The sequence below is a fragment of the Passer montanus genome, unplaced genomic scaffold (assembly GCF_014805655.1).
Source record: "Passer montanus isolate IOZ18808 unplaced genomic scaffold, ASM1480565v1 scaffold19, whole genome shotgun sequence".
Taxonomy (NCBI): domain Eukaryota; kingdom Metazoa; phylum Chordata; class Aves; order Passeriformes; family Passeridae; genus Passer; species Passer montanus.
The window spans coordinates 12,408,093-12,428,647 of NW_024366480.1; the positions used below are offsets into that span (position 1 = coordinate 12,408,093).

Consider the following 20,555-nt stretch of genomic DNA (forward strand, 5'->3'; position numbering starts at 1 on the left):
TAAGTGGGATTTTTTTTCCTTGCAGTGCAAGAAAGAGAATTTTAAAGCAGCCTTCCAAAATGCTAGCTGCCAGTTCTTATTAGACTCCTTCTTATGGGGATGTTTGTCCTGTGTCACAATTTTCTCCACAGGAGGCCATACAGTGTTCCTCACGATTGCCTTGCACCGCTCCACTGCTGTTTGAAAGTTGTCTTGTCAAGGTTAGGAGGAGAACAGATGGGCAGCACAGAGTGCAATGAACGGTGTGTAAGAAACTGTGAATCCCATTTTTGCTCTGTGTCCCATCTTGTCAATAATGAGGAGCCCCTTTGATATATGTTAAGCCGGTGAAGGGATCTGGTATTCTATCAATAATTTTGGATTCAGGACAGAAATTAGTTGAGCAATAAGTCCTTACTAAGGAAAATCTTCCATGAACATAGACATCTTCCATATATTGAATAATGAATGGCTGTAAGAGAATGCTGAGTTCACATTTCATTTTTATTTATGCATAGATTATGGTGGTCTTGAATGAAGGATGAAGTTGAAAGTTTTACCTTTATCCTGATCACTGACTACTGTCTAGGGAAAAAGACTATTTCCATATCAGAATGCAAAATTGTCTGAAGGATTACCTAATGCTTAGAAAAACAGTACTTCCGCATCATTTGGGTAAATTAATATTTATGAAAAGGATGAATAAGAACACATGTGAATATGTTTGCATTGTCATGAATATGGCAAGCAGCTTTTTTCAAAATAATGTAATGCATAAACCACAATTATCTCTGCCTTGTGTGAATACAGTATATGTGCACATTCTTAGATTAATAATTGTTAGTAAGTTAAATCCATGTCCAGAGGGTTAGAAAAATATGATTTTTAGGCCACTTCTAACCCAAACCATTGCATGAATTTTGTAGTTCTTAGAAATTGCAATATCTGTAATTCTTACGGTGTCTTGCAAATTATCATGCATGGTCATAACACCTTAAACCCTCAAGAAATTCCCAGTGGCATCAATGACATGTTCTTTTATAGCTTACAACTTCATCCGGTGCATTGAAAGATTAGTGTAAATGAGCCATAAAGAAGCTGGCAGTATAATTCATTTCATTCCATGGTCTGGTTTCAGCAATGGAGCTGGATGGAAGTACCTTTGTTATAAATGATAAAATTATGCTTGAGAACACAATACCCAGCATAGCAAGGAGCTGTTAGGAAAATGTATGTGTACAAAGTCAGAGTTTATAAAAGTGGTTACTCAGTCTCTACCAACAGCATCTTGAAGCTATGACCTATTTAAACGTACCTATTTTTGTGCACCCAATCTGGAGCGATCTTCATTCCAATATTTCCTTGTGCAAGCAGTGACTAAGTTTTATGTGTAGGAACAAACAAGAGGGATGTGAAGGAGTGCCAGAACAGTTAGATTCCTATAATTAATATGTTAAATCACAAATGTGTATTTTTTGTATTTGTAGATTATAAAGAGAATGTTTCCAGTGGATATTTTAAAGGTATTTTACTTGGAATAATTTTTGTTATGTAAAATTACTAGTAGTTGACAACACAATAATAACTTTAGAGAGGAATGTGATCAGTTTTGCAGGATGCTGTACATAGCATTTTTTTCTGAAGAGCAAGTCTACATAGGGATGTGTAGTTTCTTTTTTTAACTCTGTCGTGAGAGTTTATAAAGGGAGATAAGATAATTAGAAATACTCTTTTACTGAAATTCTACATAGATAATTGTTATTTTCAGTTTTACAATGTATTCAAGTATTAAGAAAAACATACATTGGTACCTGACATGAAGATTAACTAGCTTTAAAAAGACATTTTTCTGTATTAATTGAAAAGGCATCTAATTATACTATGTTGAGTAATAATGGTTTTGGCCTACAAGAGAGGCCACAATGGTATTATGCCAGAAATAAACATTTCATGTGTTTGCATTTACATTACAACTAACAAGATTCCTTCCTCTGAGGCTACTCTGGCTCATAGCTAATATTTAGAGTTCTTGATCAAGTCATTCCTGTATGATGCCAGTACAAAAGAAAATTCAATTAATATGCCAAAAAATTGAAGGCAAGCACAAAAAAGAATGTTTTAAGCCCAGTATTCAACTGTGTTTGGCATGAACATCCTCTATTTCACAAATATTTAGCATTATGAATTTTTATTTGCAAATAGATTAATGTGCATAGGATTATTCAAGCTAGCATAATAGATGTGTGTTTGCGGACTGATAGATGTGTATATTAACAATATTTAACTTGCTATTTAACTATTTTCCAATTTTTTATTTTGCTTCTTGTCTCAAGTGAAACAAATGTACGTTACCTCTGTAGCATATTAGTTGGAATTCTTCCTAGATCTCAGATTTGTAGTACGAGTTATGAGCAGGGATATAAATAACATGTCAGCTTCAAAAGGAAGAATATTTTATATAACCTTATTTCTAGCTCATTCAGGACTGGTGAAAGTTAGCTACTTAGCCAACTGCAACACAGGATAGAATATTCTGATTTGCTTTATTTTGTCAGTGTACTGCAAGTTTCAACACTAAACTTTTGCTGGAATAATCTTCCATAAGGAAATGTAGTAGTGTTCCATTTTCCATACATGAAAATGTCGTAAATAACTTGGTCACTTGCAAACAGAGACTACAGCCCTGCCAACTATACCAGAATCTGCTACTGATGAGACCAAAATTTGGTAATCCACTGTGTTATTCACACAATGGATTTTCTGTGGTTTGGGCTTAATGTTTTTCTAAAGAAAATGCCTGAAATATCCAATTCCATCAGACTTGAAGTTTTTTCTTTCAATTTATACAGAACATTTTTTCACTGAAGGTTCTGGGGGTATCTTTTACTGGGTATGTCTTTCACTTAAGCCCTCTTGCCTGGAGAGGCTTTGCAGAGAGCAGGCTTTGCACAAATTGCTGCCGTGCAGCCTGCGTGAGTTGTAACAGAATTAAAATCCCTGGTAGTGTCATCTGCTGGAGGGATTTTGCAGAGCTGTCAGTCATGTTTGCTCTACAGAAGGGAAGGGTATTCTTGTTTCACACCTCAGTTCATGGTCTCAGGGGTGTAATCACACAAAGGGTTTCTCCAGGGAGGTACCACAGAACCTGATGAATGCCACGGGCTTTTTCCATGCAAGTTTCCCAAGAGCTAGCCCTTGTTCTTAGGTCTGGTAGGCTATGTGTAGTGGAATTTTTTTTTTTTCCACTGACACAAAGCTAGACTAGATATGCATGAAGCATGTGCTTCACTAATCCAGTCTAATGGCAGGAAGCCTAAACTATCCATATGCTCACTGTGGTCTGGCATTGCAGAGGCATGCTGACAATTTGGCGATGGTGACTGTTCCTGTGGGCGTCACTGAGACATTCCTGTTTCACTTCTTCTCTTCAGTATCATATGATGTTCTGGGAAGCTGTGCACATTCTGTTTCTTCATGCTTCAAGGAGAATGACATTACATACCCCGAAGCCCAAGAAGTTAAGAAATATGTACCACAAGGTGTAACAGACCAGGAGGTGAAACAGGAAAGGTTTTCTTCAGGCAGTAGTTTAATACCACCAGCCAGTTTCTTTGTTTATGATTGTCTTCTTTGCCTCCAAAACAGCCACACTCTGTTAGCTATGGTGCATTTCATATTCCTCTCACTCCTCTTCATATTTCTTATCATACTTGGTTATATCTTGTCTTTCAACCAGAACATTACTCTTTAGAAACACAGTGCTGCTTATGTGTCCCTGAGACTGTAATTCTGAGGCCAAATCATCTTAAAGCCAGGGAAAAAATATCTGTGAAGTTATCCTTGGAAGAAAAGGGAAGAATCCCTTGTGTCATTTAAACAAACTGCCTTGAACAAAGTCCTATCATTAAGTGTTCGACATAAAATATCCAGTTACTGACAATAAGAAAACAATTTGCCAATTATTCTAGCTTCACAAAGGGCATCTACTTGGTCATTAGATGAGATTTGAAAGAGATGCCTTGTGTTAAGGTCATTGTTGAATATTCCTGCAGAGTGATTGCATTCCAGGTAAATTTCATCCATGATATCTTGCTTTTAGCCATACTGTTGGTGACCAATGGCATGAAAATTGACAGCTTAAGAGAATAAATGTAACTTTGTCCGTCTGTGCATTTTTAAGAAACCTTACTTACTTGTATTCTTGCTCTCAACTTGTTTTCTAATCACAAGTAGTGCTGAGGGAAACCAACATGAACAATTGCTGGGGACTTCAGGCCGTGGGAGAGTGGCAACCACAGTCTGGTAACAACAGTTTTATGTGCCATGTGAGAAGGAGTAGGCAGAAGCCTGTGACTGTCTTGTCTAAGATTCCACAGTTTGCCTATTAAAAGTGAGTACAACCCCACCAAATTAACCAGAGCAGGATGCTACAGCAAACCTGTCGCTTTGAGAAGGGGGTGTCATAACCTCCAGGAGGAGGTCAAAGGTTGTGCTGAGGAACACAGGCATCACCCAGAGCAGAATCACTCCAGTCTGAGCAGAGCAAGACAACATTACAACCTTCAGAATTTCTCCCTTTGGATGAGATTTAGAATGTGTGAAACAAGGACTGATAAATTTTGACAGCTTGCATTTCCAGATGTCAGGGATTGGTTTAGCTACTTGCAAGAATATGGATGAACTGGAATTGAAAGTACAAAAGATTTTTTTCTTGTATTACCTGCATGACTGTGGGATATTCAGACTTGCTATAATAACATGTTCTTTTAGTAGAAGATTAACAGATATGTTAACAAAAGCATTTCTATTAGTACAATTTTAGATTTAGAACATCCATTCAAAATTTACTGTAGCATTCTAATCCAAAAGACTTTCTACTACAACACATTCCAGTTTCTTGAGCTTCTGTCTATGAAAAGAAACAGGAACATTAATGAAAAGGAGATAGACATAATGCTTTTTACAATTGTCACAATTCATAGAATTATAGAATTATTTCAATCGGGAGGAACCTTAAAAATCATTTACTTACAATTCATAGAATTATAGAATTATTTCAATCGGGAGGAACCTTAAAAATAATTTACTTCAACCCTCTGCCACAGCCAGGGACACCTTCCATTAGAGTGGGTTGTCAAATCATTTACTTCAACCCTCTGCCATAGCCAGGGACACCTTCCATTAGACTGCATTGCTCAGTGGCCCATCCAGCCTGGCCTTAAACACCTCCAAGGATGGGACATCCACAGCCTCTCTGGACAACATGTTCCAGTGCCTCTCCATCCTCACAGTAAAGAATGTCTTCCTAATACCTAATCTAAACCTACCCTCATTGAATTTTCACCTTTGTTCTGTCACTCCATGCCCTTGTAAAAAGTCACACTTCAGCTTCCTTGTTGACCTTTTTTATGTCCTGTGGTCTTCTCCAGGCTGAACAACCCCAACTCTTAGCATGTCTTCATAGGAGAGGTGTCTCAGCCCTCTGTCCATCTACATTACCCACCTTTGGACTCACTCCAAAGGTCTATGTCCTTTTTACTTTGGTGTGGCCAGAGCTGGCTGCAGTACTGCAGGTGGGGTCTCACCAGAGCAGAGGGGGAGGATCATCTCTCTCACCTTGCTGCCCCCGATGCTTTGGATGCAGCCCAGGTTGACCTCCTGGTCTGCAAATGCACGTTTCTGAGTCATGTTGAGCTTTTCATCAACCAACAAACCCTTCCAAGTTCTCTTCAGGGTTGCTGACAATCAATTCTTCACCTAGCCTGTATTTGTTCTTGGAATTGCCCTGACACATGTGCAGGATCTTGCACTGAGCCTTGTTAAACTTCATTAGGGCCTCATGGATCCATGTCTCAAACCTGTGAAGGTCATCTTGAACGGCTTGACTAGGCAATGTGACCTTCTATAGCTTTGTGTATGACAACTCTTTGACTAGTTAATTGACTCATGATAGTGGTTTTGTTAGTCCATATGTATCATTAGTCTTTTCCCATACTCTTTTTTAGCAACAGCAGACAGGCTGTTTTCTTCAACTGGAGTAATCAGACACAGGAATAAAAAGTAATGAGAAGTGAACTTCTAAATGTTCAGGTTTGGTGTGACTTCCTATTTTTTTATGAGATCTGAGAATGTAATAATCTTTACAGGTACTATGGTTGTCTCAATCAGATTTGAGTTCAAAATTTTATGAGAGCATGGCAGAAAATATAGCTGCATACTCGTCCAAATAATCAGACATTCTTCAAAACTAAAGAGAAAAAGTGTTCTTTTTCACACTTCCCAGTTAGGTGAGAATTAACTGAGGTCCAATCAACCTGAGCACATGGAGGAACTTTCCCAGGTCTGCTGCAAGAGTAAAGTAGGAGGTGCTCAGTCAGCTGAGAGGATTCAAACTGCAGAACCAATGGGAGTAAATCAGATGTCCACATCTGAGCCTGACAGCAGTTCCTGCACCAGGCAGACCTTGAGGGCTGATTGCAGGAAACCTGAGGAGGGATCAGTCCATTGAGGTCCTTGGCTTTCTCAGGTTCCCAGGCAGCATACTTGGGAGGCCAGTGGATACGGAAAGAAAAAGGGAGAGCTTGGAGGATGCATGATGCTCTCTGTGTCTTTTGCTCTTATTCTTTATCTTCAGATGCCACTATTTCCAACACTGTGCAGCTTGACAAGGTCCTGTCAATGGATTGCATCCATGGTACCTTGTGCCACTGGAGTCAAAAAAGGTCCAAGTATAATTCATTTCTAGAGAAAATTCAGCTTCTTTTATGGTTTTTCCTGCTGTCCAGAAACAGGTGGGATTTACTTCTCTTCCCAAAGCTTCCAGGGGTCATACAAATCTTGTATTTCCACCCCTGCCAGTTTAAATCTGAGGCAGGGAGGCAGGGCAGGAGGTAGGGTGGTGGGTGGAAGAATGGGCATGCACAGATGGGGGGATTGTATAAACCTTATTACTGAGGAAGCCTGGAAAATAGTGCTTAACAGATCATTATTGTTGCTGTACACCATCTCGTCTGTAGACTTCAAAGATGCACTTTGTAACTGTCTGAGATCATAATTTAAACTGCTCTATAAAAATCATAAAAACTTCCTTTTAAATCACAGTCTTATGGAACTAAAGCAATGTTAGCAGACTTAGCAGGCCTGGCAGGTTTCTTCCTATTCTCTTAGGGTAGAAGAGATCACAGATCTCTTCATGCTGCTTCCAGAGTTTTATTCTGAACTTTCTCTACATATGCACTTGACCTGCAAGTCTCTTATCATTTATGAAAAGAGAGGAATGACTTTTTAAAAACATGCAAGGCTCTTCTAAACACAGCTTTACCATCAGCCAATAAAGCACTTGTCCTAATAATGAAAAATATTTTTAAAATAGTAGGATCATTCCTTTTAAACTTTCAGCATATTTACTATATCAGATCTGGCTGAAATTGAGTTAATTTTTCCATACCAGCTCTCAAAATGCTGTGCTTTGCATTGGTAGTTAGAAAGGTGTTGATCACACCATTATATTTTCTCTCCCCTGTCCAGGTGCAAAGGGGAGCAATAGAGAGGCTTTGGTGGTGTCTGGCATGGAGACGGGTCAACTCACTACAGGGGTTTTGGTGCCAAAACATGGGGTCATAAGGATATTGAGATAAAGATAATAATTGGGAGAAGTAATGGGTAAAACACATAGTGGACAACATCAAAGAGTGGATTGATCATGAGGAATTTTTGTCATAATTATGGTGAACAGAAAAGGATTGAATTTTGTGTAAATTGTCCTTTTTTCTGTCTTGTGATGATGTTATTTTGGGGTTTGTGCAGGGAATTTTGTTTTGTTAATTTGGTTGCATTTGTTGATGCAAGGGCAGGTAGTGTGGTGAATGTGGATTTTAGTGATAATTCTGAAATACATGATATTCGTAGGTGAGGGGTGGAATGTATTGGGTTTACGTGGCCAGGTAGTGGTGGGGCTACAGGGGTGGCTTCTGTGAGAAGCTGCTGGAAGTTTCCTCCATGTCAAGCAGAGCCAATCCCTGGCATCTCCAAAGACATATATGTCCCTGGCCAAGGCTGGGCCAATCAGAAATGCGTGGCAACGCCTCTGTGATAACATATTTAGGAAGAAAAAGGAGTTACTGCACAGCTGTAATTGCAACCAGAAAATAACAGGGTGAGAATTTGTGGGAGGAACAATGCTGCAGACACCAAGGGCGGTGGAGAAGGAGGGAAAGGATGAGCCTGAGCAGAGATTTCCCTGCAGCTGGTGGTGCAGACCATGGTGAGGTAGCTGTGTCCCCACAGCCCATGGAGGAGCACAGGGATGCTGAGATCCACCTGCAGCCCACAGAGGAGATCAGTGCTGGAACAGATGGATGCCTGAGAGGAGGTTGTGAAACTATGGGATGCCTGTGCTGGAGCAGGGTCCTGGCCAGGGCCTGCAGAGCCATGGAGAGAGGAGCTCATGGTAAAACTGGTTTCTTGGCAGGATTTCTGACCCAGTACCCACACTAGACTGTGCTGGAGCAGGGTCCTGGCCAGGGCCTGCAGAGCCATGGAGAGAGGAGCACACCCACACTGGAACAGTCTGTGCCTGAGGAATGGCAGAACTGCACCCTGTGGAAAAGTGGCCTGCGTGACAGCAGTCTGTGAAGAACTGTTTCCTGTGGGATGGGCTCATTTTGGAGAGGATCATGGGCAACTTTGTCCCATGAGAGGGATCCCATGATGGAGCAGGGGAAGGACTCCTTTCCCTAAACAACATCAGGAACAATGTGTGAGAACTAACCATAACCCCCATTCTCCATCTCTCTGCACCACTGAGGGGAGAAGGTAGAGCTGGGAAGGAAAGAAGAGTGGAGGGAAGGTGTTTTTAAGATTTTATTTTACTTCTCATTTTCCTGCTCTGATTTCATTAGTGATAAATTCAATTATCCCCAATATGAGTCTGTTTTGCCCATGACAGTGTTTGATGAGTGATCTCTCTTGGTCCTTATCTCAACCCATGAACCTTTCATTCTATTTTCTCTCCCCTGTCCAGTTCTAGAGGGGAGTGTTAGTGAGGCTTTGGGCATCTATCCAGGGTCAAGCCATTACATTCACTCATGCAAAGAGTAACTGTGTTTGTTGGATCTAAACATGTGTTCTTATTTGGTGTGATTTCAGTGAGTTTGTAGAGTCTACAAGTTTTGTTCCATCTTCTGTTTACTAAATATTTACATATATCCTTCAAGCAGTTGTCATCTGCGAGCTAAAAGAAGTTTTTTTAAAAGAAGCTAAAGTATTTTAATTTTAAATAAAATTCATGCTCAAATAGTTTCAAAATGGATACTACTGAAACCAGCGTTATCCATTTGTGCTGGAAAGTAGTACTACCGAAATCATACATTTCTGAAAGCAACCATCCATGTTATCTTACAATACTCCTTCCTTGGTGCCTTAAAATGTACACTCTTAAAGTACACTGAATATTCCAGTGTCAGTAGTAGTTTTTCTAAGCGATGTGTCCTGTTTCTTTGCCAGTGCTCACATGAATTGCTGTTTCGGCAGCGGTCAGCCTGACTGTCAGAACAGATAACCATCAACGAGTCTGGCTTTGCTGTGAACTTCCCAAGAGAGAGGGTAGACATGCAATTTTATATTCAGCTACTGTTTTATGGGGGTCATGTAATTTTGTTTCTGCAGTACACTTAACATTGCTAAAAAATAGTGGCTGAAAATATGAAAGAAAAATAAAATTAGATTGCTTGAACATTGGGTGTGATTCTGAGTTACACTTCTGAAAACACAGGTTAATGTGTCTAATCTCAGTTAAAGTCTTTGTAGACTGAGGAATTCACAAGAACAAATCTGCAGTTACTGATACAGCCTCACAATTTCATTGCATATCTGATAAGAACTGTATCTGATACAAAATGTATAAAGTAGCCAAAGGCTAGATGGGAGGAAGCTTCTGGAGTTACTAAAGGCCTGAAAATCTACCTTCAGATGTGATTGAGAAACACAGTCACTTTAGGTTAAGACATATAAGGGCATGAAATAGTTCTGTCTCACAGCAGCAGGAGGGAATGTGGCTCATAGTAAGGGTTTCTGAAAAGGTTTATTGAAAAATCTCCAGAGCTATTAGCTGGAAGTGGAAAGTGGACACATTTATCTGCAGCTATGTATCAGTGACTAATTACCAGAACAATTTTCTTGGAAATGAGGCGAGGCAGATTCTGTTACTTCATAGCTTTAAAATCAGACCTGCTATCTTTCCACAAGGTGTTCTCTATGTCAGCAATAAATTGTAGCTCCACAGTAGCAGTTATGGATAGTTTTTATAAGCCTCATGAGGAAAAACATGAGGACAGGTATGAGGATAAACACCATAGCCCACTGTGGCTCCTCCTGAACTTACACAATAATGCTGACATTTAACGTATGATGAACCTCATATTTTGAGGGCAAAGGTGAGATTTCAGTTGAATAGCTGAAAGATGAAAAGGCTGTGTGCTTTTTTTCAGGTTTAGGGGAGTATGTCGTTTTAGTACACAAATTAAAGTAGACTGTAGAAAGCACTTACCCTTCACCTTGAAATTAAATTAGATTAAATTGGGAGGAGTAAGCAACAAGAAATTAACAAGACATTCTGTATATATTACCAGTTTGATATATATGGTAGCCTGCTTATGGTGTTACTCTTCTAAAGAAACATTTTTATAAGTATTTTCAATGCTATAGAAATATTTATTGTACATTTGCATATTACTCTGCAGGTATTTTTTACAGAATATTAGAACTTCTTTTAATTAAAAATAACTTCAAATGCACTACTTCTGTAGGGTTTTTTAAAATACTCATGACAAGATGCTTTGCAGTAGAACCTAGAGATAAAGCCTTTCACTATAAAATGTATGGTATTCCAGTATATGAACATTCTATCATTTGCAATTGCACATAAAATAGATTTCAGGAGTTCCTTAAAGTGTATTTCGTTTGTGGTAGTTTTGTGTGATAAAGCAATGAGTTACCCATAACATTCTCTAAAAGTGCATTATTAATAGTTTTTAAATTCTACCTACTTAATATTATGGAGAATACTTACTCTATCCTATTACTTTAAACCATCAAATATTAAAAGCAGAAATTAAGTTCATTTTTATATTCGTGTTGGTCTCAGGGGCAATTCCATTGAGATCTGTGAAGTTACATCAATTGAGACTTTGCTGGAAATAGTAACATGCAAAAAAAGGGAATTAAGCTTATACTTCCTCATCCTCCTTTTCCTTTAGTGCTTTCTCTTTCCCTCCCTCCTTCACTTCAATTTTTCTGCACCAATGAAGGCTTCTAAATACAGCAAAGTTCAAGTGAAATTAAAATATTCTTGAGTATATTTTCCTTGATTTTGATTTCTTTACTCTCTATATATAAAGAAAAGTTTTAATTCCATTCTTTATTATTGTGTTTCGTGTCAGTAATGTGTAAACTTCAGACGGGGCTAGTATAAAATAACAGACTTCAGTGCTTTGCTATTCCCTCTGAGTCCCCAGGAGGGAAATATGCACTGTATAAATGCCTAACGTCCTGATGAAGTCAAACATCCTTCAAGAGTAAGATGTTCATTTACCATTTTGTGTAACTCAGCACAGTGATTTGTGATGAGCTTCTGTACAGCATGCACATAGTAAAGAGAAATTGTCTTCAAATCTGCCTTTCTCACAAACATAGATGTGAAATTCATGCCCAACCATTTAGATGGCACCCAATACAAGTGTACCACCACCATATTCCTTGTGGTGTCAAAGCCTCAATGTGAATCCTGTGTGGTTTCATCAAACTGATAAAAGATCAGTCACAAACTGTGGAAGAAGTCACAGTTCAATTCTGTGGCATTGCAAAGCTGACCTGTGCAATTCAAGATTATAATCATGGTTTATTCATTTTTCCTGTCTGGTCATCCAACATAAGATTATTATTCATAATAATTCATTTAATCTTTTTTTTTTCAGTTATTTTTGCCTCTTTCTGATTTAAAAGCTATTCTGAAGGCCTTTTCTGAAACATTTAAACCATGATCACTGTTTAAAAAATATTATTTCCCTGAATATTTTTAGCCTGCTTGTAGGGGTTCATTAGTTTGTATACAGTAATTGTTTTGTTTTTATTTTACTTGTATATTAATATAATCTTTTTCTGATTCTTTATTGGATAAACACAGTTCCTACAATCAAATTTTTATCATGTGCCATTTGTATGCATAACTAAACATAAACAAAAGAAGTTCAAGATAAACTTCTCAAAAGTATTCTCTAATCTTTAATCTGCTTGTTTCTAGGTATGTGCAGATGATTGGCTCTATTTATTGGAAAATGCATCAAAAGAAAAAAAAAAGAGGCATGAACGCAGTAGAAGAAAATTCCATGTGCATAAATAATGGCAGAAAAATCCGAGATATTCTTTTTTACTCTTTTATGTTTACAATCAGAATCATATCTGAAAATGAAGTTTACTGTTACAGGGGTTTTGTAAAACTTCTAAATTATTGCTGTTGTAAATTAATAGATTAAATGTAGCTGGTGGTTTGGTGTTTTAGGTGGGACAAAGGCTCAAAGGTGTTTTAGGTGAAATGAAGGCTCAAAGCAGAATAGAAGTTGTATCCTCTGTTCAAGGGCAGAATTGTCTCCCAGAGGGGATGCATCCACTATTTTGTGCCATGCCTGGGGAAGAACATTTTGCCCACAGAGTTCCTCTTTCTTTTGCTGTCACATTTTACTCTATGACATACTTGATAAGCAACTTTTTGAAAGTACCAGTAATTTTTTTCAGGCATTCTTCGTAAATTAAGATTTATTTCCCAATTTGCCATAGCTCAAAATCATTTTACAGAATTCTGTGAAAAAAAGTCCTCCTTAAAAATAGTTGCTATTTCAATTTCTTAATAACTTAAATCACTTGAGAAAATATTTGTGGTAAATATTTCCCTCTGAGAAGAAGATTTTAAGGTTTCTTATTATTTTTTTATGCCACTAGAGGTGAAATGAGACAAGTTGATTTGAGCAAGTAGCTTAAGAGTTCTGCCAAATCTAACTATATTTCATAACATTGCTATAAAACTGGAAAGTATTTCCATTTCATCTTTGGTGTAATCAGAAATATTGATCAGTTACTGTAGCCATCAAAGATAAGGCAGTTAATACGATTGCATTTATATACCACAGCTAATGTGAGGGTTTGGTTCAGTTTCTAGTTGTTTGTGGGCTTTTTAAGACCTCAAATTCATTAAGTTCAGCACTATAGCCATGTTTTAGGGAATAAAAAACCCTCTTACTGTCTGCCTTTTAATCAGGTGTTTCATATTCAGTGCCTAACTGAGCTCATAATTACTGGTTTTTACTTTTAGATTGAGCTGAGAGGATGAGGTTGAAATGAAAAAGATTAAGTTTTGATCTAAGCATGACTGTTTTCTACCAACCCAATGAGTTTTCTGCCCTGCTGGTTGAGATCTTTTATCTCACACCTTCAGAGAGGGCTTTTTCTTGTTTCTCCCAAGGGTCAGCTTTCTGCCATGTAGGAGTTAGCTGATCTTGCATATGAGCAGAACGTTCTTGGCATTGCATACCTCTCCTCTTTTCCTGCTGCCTCACTGGAGAAACCTGGCTTGGGCACACAGAGCTTGGAACATATCCATGATCAAGCAGGGTGATCACAATGGTGACATTTGTTGTTACAGTTAAAGCTCCATAATACCAAAATGACTATGAAGTGAATTTTCCAGGATGTTCTTACTCATAGTTATGATGTGGGACAGTTTCTCCGAAGCTTTGCACGTTCTTTCTGGTGGGCTAGTGTGGTGATTAATATGGCCTGTATTGTCATTCTGTGAAAAGCAGTGTCTTCACAACTCTTACCCTTGGTCTTCACAGAGCTTCTGTAGCATTTCCTTGGAGTTTCTCCACTAAGACACTTTTTCATTAGTTTCTGAGCTGACAACAGGTGTTCAGGGAAGGCACCATTCAAACAGAGCTATGAATTGATAGCCAAGATAGGGGACTATCTGCAAGCATAGAGATTCTGGTGCTTGTATGTTTTTGTAGCATCCACTTTGCTTGGACTTAAAATATTATAGTGTACTTGGAAGAATACTTTCTCAAAGAAATAAATCATTGCTATTTCTGTTAAATGAGGTCAGGATTTATAAGTCTGGAGCTGTAGACAGAGTCTTGTAAAACTAAGTTTCATTAAATTGAGTTGAGTGATTTTTCATGGAGCAAGACATATTTAACAAAATGTTTCACTTGATCTCTAAAAAGCAAGGAATAAAAAGCTTAGAGACAGTTTGAATCATGAGATTTCCAGATCAAGACCAGCAAAGTCATGTAATTATGCAATCACACTGGCACTGCCATCACAAAAGTCAAAAGTGTCTTGACTGGAGTGTAGTGCATAGGAGTAATGTCAGTTCCCTGGCTTTACAGTGAATATTGTTCTTTCAATGTATGTGTACAAAAGCTCTAGAGAGCATGAAAACCTGTAGCTCAGGCAATAATTTAACTGTGATACCTGTCACATTGCCATGCTACAGAATTGCAAACACTTAAAAACTGGTAGAAAAATAGTTAATAATCTCTGCAGGTGAGATTTTTGTCATGCTGGTGTGAGCCCTGATTAGCAGCTTCTATTAGATCTCTGTCAGTCACTAGTAGCTATAGTAGCTCCTAGACTTTGACATGCTGGTGTCCTTGCAGTGAGGATCAAGAACTTGTTTTAGTACAAAAATGTCCATTTTCACTGTGTGACCACATTGAAGACTATGAATTTTTTTGCCTTTGACAGGAAAAGTTCATGTTGAATTTTTAGGTTTTCTGCTGATAACCTTATTCCTACTAGAAAAATAAACCTTTGACATTCATAACTGAGTGGCTTGCAGGAATCTAGATACATACCTGATATCTCTGTATTAGTCGTTTAATGGTGTATGTTTTATTCCACTGTGATAGCCCCTCTATTTTTATCAGATGCTGTTGGAGTGTTTGACCTGTCCCTCATACCTGCTTCCTTTTGTTATCCAGAGATAGTGGGAGACACCCATATCATATTGATTATTTGTCATTTATAGAAAGTAGTGACTGTAATCTTTTCATTTTAAGAATTCTTCTGAAGAAAGCAAGCAAAATAGAGTTGCAAACTTAGGTGCAACATAAAAGAGTGCAGCCCAGGTAACCCGATTCCCAATTTTGGTGTATCTTCCCTTTCACTCCCTTTTGCTCTTTTCCCAGACAAAGCATTCTGGAAATGCATTGCAAATTCTTCTTAAAAAAAAAATAAATTAAGGTCATAAAGCTCATCATCCCCCAGACTGAGGAGGTTAAAATGCAACATCTAAATTTAGGTATGAGGTATATGCTTCAACACTGCCTATGTGACATTTTTTAAATGATTCAATTTAATATATTATTTTACTTGCACATTACACAGACATAATATCCTGTTTGTTTTCTTTCTGGAGAAGAAAATGTCCATTGGCAGTTCTGAATTCACAACAGGCTCTCCAACTGATGTGCTGTACCTTATCGAGTCAGACTCTGTCCTACACCACAGGAAAGTAATGAGTAGTCTAATTGCACTATATATTATTACTCACTAAAGCAGATCACAACTTTTTAAAAGTTGACTCTTAATTTGTGTGCAAATCAGGAGAGTGGAAGAGAAGAAAATCATAGTTTAGTACTTCTTTTTGTAGAGCCAAGATCTTTATGTGTAATCCTTTGTATTGCCAGACACACTCCTGAGAGGATTGAGAAATTCGGTCTCTTTGTGCCAAAATTTTGCTGACTTATTACTATTAGAATCTTGCAGACTTTGTCGTGTATTTAGATATGACTCAGAGGTTAATTGTGTGTTAGGTTACCTTAGTGACTACAGATTGTATGACACTCCAAGTGGCGAATCAACTTGCCTTTAGACACAGAGATGAAGAAAGTAAAGCCAAGTCCAAAACTTTTAGGCACATACTGTCCTGGCACTGACCAGCAGAGTTACTCACCAAAAGCATGTGGATGGAAACAGTTTATGTCAGATTTAAATGTGATACCTGATACCACAAATATATGCAAACTAAAAATTGTTGGATGCAGACAGAAAAAAAAAACACCAATTTTCATGGTGGGTTGGTGTTTTTACCAATCCATTGGTGGGATGCCTCTCTTCTTGATTTTTTTCTGATATGCATGCCATTCACAAGGGCCTCCTCAAGATCAGCTAAAGCTTAATTATAGTTTTTTTCCCCAGTTACTCCCACTTATTGATCTCCCCATGCACTTGGAGTTGACTGGCAAATATATTTCACTTTATGACTCCCTGTCCACTGTTCAAGATTAAATTATATTGTAAATATCACTTGCCTGGTGTGATTGCTGACACAGAAGCAAAAATTAGATGTTCTCTTGAGAGTTTTACCCAAGGCACTGAATTGTTCATATTACATGCCAAAATGTATTAGGGAGATAATATGAGACCTCATTTTCTTTTGAACACCTTTAATAAAATATGTGAATAGATGAATTTTAGAATATGTATCCTTTTATTGATGTCTAGATTTTCATTAATGTGATGCAATGTAACAAAAAGGCCCCACATAATGGCTGCCAAATATCACGACCTTTACAAGAAAGCAATGTTCTGCATGAGGAGCATGTGGAAGTTTCTTACCATAATCATATTTTCCATTTGTTTGTAAATATTGATAACTGGGGAAAGGAATTTCACTGAGAACATTCCATAGTGAGGGATTAAATAAATAAGCAAATTCTGAGAACCTTGGGATTTTAGTATGGAAATCAGAACCTATCTTTGTTTACCACAGAGCATAAAATGAGAGCACAACTATAAACAGTATTGCTAAGAAGCATCATTGGTTCAATTTGTGCACATGATTAAATGCCCTCCTCTCTCAGAGCTGAGCATACATGTAAACACATTATGTGTTTACACATTATGTGTTTACACATTATGTGTTTACAGATTATGTCTTCCACCTCTGCCCCAGTGCTTCAATTTCTGGACCTGGTAGACCCCTGAAGATCCAGAAATGTCGTCTGATTCTTGGAGTGGTATCTTGGAAGAACCACACTCACCAAACAATAAAAAAAACCAACATCCCTCACTCCTTGGTCTCTGAACAGACAAAGATAAGGTGCTGTGGCCCTAATTATGCCTAATTAGTGTCCCTGTTGGTGACTTCTCTGGTGGAGAAAAGAAGACTTCCCCGTGGTTGAGGAAGATTGGGTTAGAGACCATGGAGTCAAACTTGACATCCAGAAGTCCGTGGGCCCTGATGGGATGCGATGCACCCTCAAGTGTTGAAGGAACTGGTGGACATCATTGCTAGACCACTCTCAATCATCTTAGAAAGGTCATGGCAGTCAGGAGAGGTACATGAGGACTGGAGAAAAGCAAATGTTACCCCTGCCTTCAAAAAGGGGCAAGAAGGGGGACCCAGGAAAGTACAGGTCCATCAGCCGGTGGGGTGTTGACCCTGGCAGGATGTCAAGTCCCCACCAGAGTCGTTCTCTCACTCCCCTCCATGACTGGACTGGGGAGAGAAAAACAAAAGACTCATGAGTTGAGATAAGGACAGGGACAGATCACAAACCAATTACCACCATGGTTAACAGTGAAAACAGATTCAACAAGGGGAAACTAATTGAATTTATTACTGGTCAAAGTCAGAACAGGATAATGAGAAGTAAAACACCATCTTCCACCATTCCCTCCTTCCTGAGCTTTACCTCTTCCCTCCCTAAGTGGCACAGGGAGGCAAGGAGTGCTGCTGCTCAAGAAGAGGAGTCCTTCCTCTGCCCCAGCATATTCTGCATTCTGCAGTCTTGTTGGATGAAGTTGGAGAGGCTCAGGGGCATATCAGTAAATCTTTTCTAAGACAGAAGGTTGAACATATATCTAAGGGAAAGAATACGCTTCTCAAAGATGTGTTTTATGAGTAAATTTAGAACACATGAGTATACAATATATTTAAAGGAAATTTGTAAAAAAATAAGGTGATTTCTATGTTCAGAGTTTGTTATTTCACATTCATTTTCATAGTAATTACATAGGATTTAAATAGGCATTTTTCTAGCCACTAGGTTGTTCCAGGAAATTGTTATGCATTAGGGACACCACATTAGGGACAGGGATGAATATATTTGTATTGTTCCTACCAAGGGCATCCTCAAGAAAACAAAAGCAAATGTAACATGAATGTTGAAAGTAGTTAGCATTCTTCATCCTTACAATTCTATATCTCTTTAACATCTCCTTTATTCCTATGCCATCAAGTAGTTTTGGTCTGCTGTCTATAGAATTGCTATTTGCACTGTTTATTAATGTGTTCATCAATTGTCTTTCCCTATTTCATGAATAATCAAATGTTCCTGTTTTGGCCAGAAAATACCAATAAAATAAAAGACTTAATTGGTTTCCTCTCAGCTACTCATGGCATGAACAGATAGCCCTGTTTCCAGCTGCTAATTGTGCTAAATGTTGATGTATAGGTTCAGACAACAGAATTATGGAATATGATGCATATTCTTTGAAAAATACTGATGAAATCAGAAACTGTAGGATAGAATTTTTTCTAGACCTATATTAACATATTAAAACAGGATTGAGGTGTGAGAGGGATTTAGGTTTTGTGTTTGGAGTGATTTTGTGCAGAAGAATTGTCCACTGAATATTTAAGAAAAGCAATACTTCTTTCTTCAATGTTGAGCATAGTATACTTATTCTTTCCTTTCTGGAAGGTGCAGTATGGTACATGATTGGGTTTTTTCCTAATTCATTGCACTTTCAATGCTGTGCTAGCAGTAATACAGTTAAGGTAAAATGAAGCTATATTCTAGTAAATGCTTATGTGGGACTTTTTAATCACAATTTTCATTATAAAATAAATGTTTCAGTGCTGTTAGACCAGGAAAAAAACCCTCTCTTAATGCATCCAGCAGTCTAGGAATTGGGAATAAATTACCACCTTTCCTTTTTGTTCCACAGGTTAGATCTTGCCTTTTGGTTTTGGCTTGATTTTTCTATCACTTTCTGGTTTTTGCTTCTTTGTTTGTTTCTTCTTTTTTTCCTCCTCTTTTAAATGTGATTTTTCATAATTCTATTCTCTTTTGCTTTCACAAGCATTTTCTCTGTTGTTCTCCCTATCTGTTCATCTGATTCCTTTTGGGCAGATCATCCTATCTTCTGCTTTTTTCTCCAGTACTTCCTCATAAAAGATCCATTGACAGCTCAGACTCAAAATACATGTATTTTTTCTCCTAAACATTTCCATCCTACTTGCCATCCAAGCTCATATAGCAGTGCTTAGCCAATCTTCCTCCACAATTTTTTGAAAGCCTGTCTTTTTTCTCTCTATACAGACAAATGTCACTTTTCATAAGCTTTTTCACTTTTTACCACTTTTTGCACATCCTCCTTAGCATCCATATTGCCAGTCCATCCAAAACACAGCTGGTAACATGGCTGTCCTCACTGGTCAAATCATAGCTCCATCTTTTAAGCTTGTTTTTAGTTTCAAGGTTTTCCACAATATTCTGTTCCAGTCTATAAACCAGATCAAGTGTTTCCTGATCCCAGCCATTTTCTGTATCAGTATGTTAAGGCTACATTTTCTCAATAATTCCATTACATCTCCTGTGCCTGTCATGACTTCACTATGCTGTAAATTATTGGTCCTTTTGGTTCTTTGCCTACATATACTCTTTTTTCCACAGTATATGAAAATTTCATAGCCATTCAGATAGGGAAAAAATGAAAATAAATCACTGTTTTAGGGCATGTCCCAGTTAGTTGTACTTTTTCATATCTTTCTCCTGTCTTTGAGGCAAGGTTTAATTTATTTTTTTTATCTTATATAGCACACTAGTGTATTTTTAGCCTTAAGAGAATTTATCCATCATCATAAGGACTGTTATGTGATTGCAAATGGATTTATGGATTTAAGTTAAAAGAAAATGGCTGAAGTTTTGCTTTCATATGTTTTGATACATAAAAGATATTCATAGATGGCAAAGATTGTATTTTTTTTTATTTGGTCTCTATATCCTTTAGAAGTACTCTGCTTGATGGGGTATCTTTGATCAAGTCACATTCTCAATTACCTAACTAATTAATCTACTATTACATCCCTTTGGATGTTTCTTGATTACATAGACTAGTAGGTCATATTTTTTAACTATGGTAGGGATGTAAAATTCTCTTTATAAGTGCTAAGGATTGTCACTACCATATAATTGACAAGTACAGCTCCCTGAATATATTATTTTCATGCTTTTAAAGGTGCCTTTAGCCATTCTCCTCTTTAGGTAAATCAGCCATTTGGAATATTTCAAGAGCCTTTGTGGAAAACTTTTTTTTTTAATTCAAGGTCTCCTGAGAAGAACATTTTCTGCATTGCAGGGATCCAGTGAGGGGGAATAAAAGGCAGGACATCCAGATTAGCTTTGAAGCATACTGGGGAAAAAAAAAAAACCTCCTCTTTGGCTTGCTGCAGATTCAGAAGAAAATATAAAATAAGTTCTGATGAAGTGCAGAGCATGCTTTTCCAGACTGAC

The 20,555-nt window shown here is 37.8% G+C and overlaps 1 protein-coding gene across 3 annotated transcripts in view; it reads left to right on the forward strand.

The window, feature by feature from the left end:
* DLGAP1 (DLG associated protein 1) overlaps nt 1–20,555 on the forward strand; it is a 252,400-nt gene that overhangs the window by 92,479 nt on the left and 139,366 nt on the right. The window contains exon 1 of one of the 3 annotated variants that reach the window (XM_039706191.1): nt 5,990–6,069. The exons of the other annotated variants lie outside the window; for them this stretch is intronic. The gene's annotated coding sequence lies outside the window, so the exon portion shown is untranslated. Of the gene's footprint in view, nt 1–5,989; nt 6,070–20,555 lie in introns of those variants that run through there. 3 annotated transcript variants of the gene reach the window in all.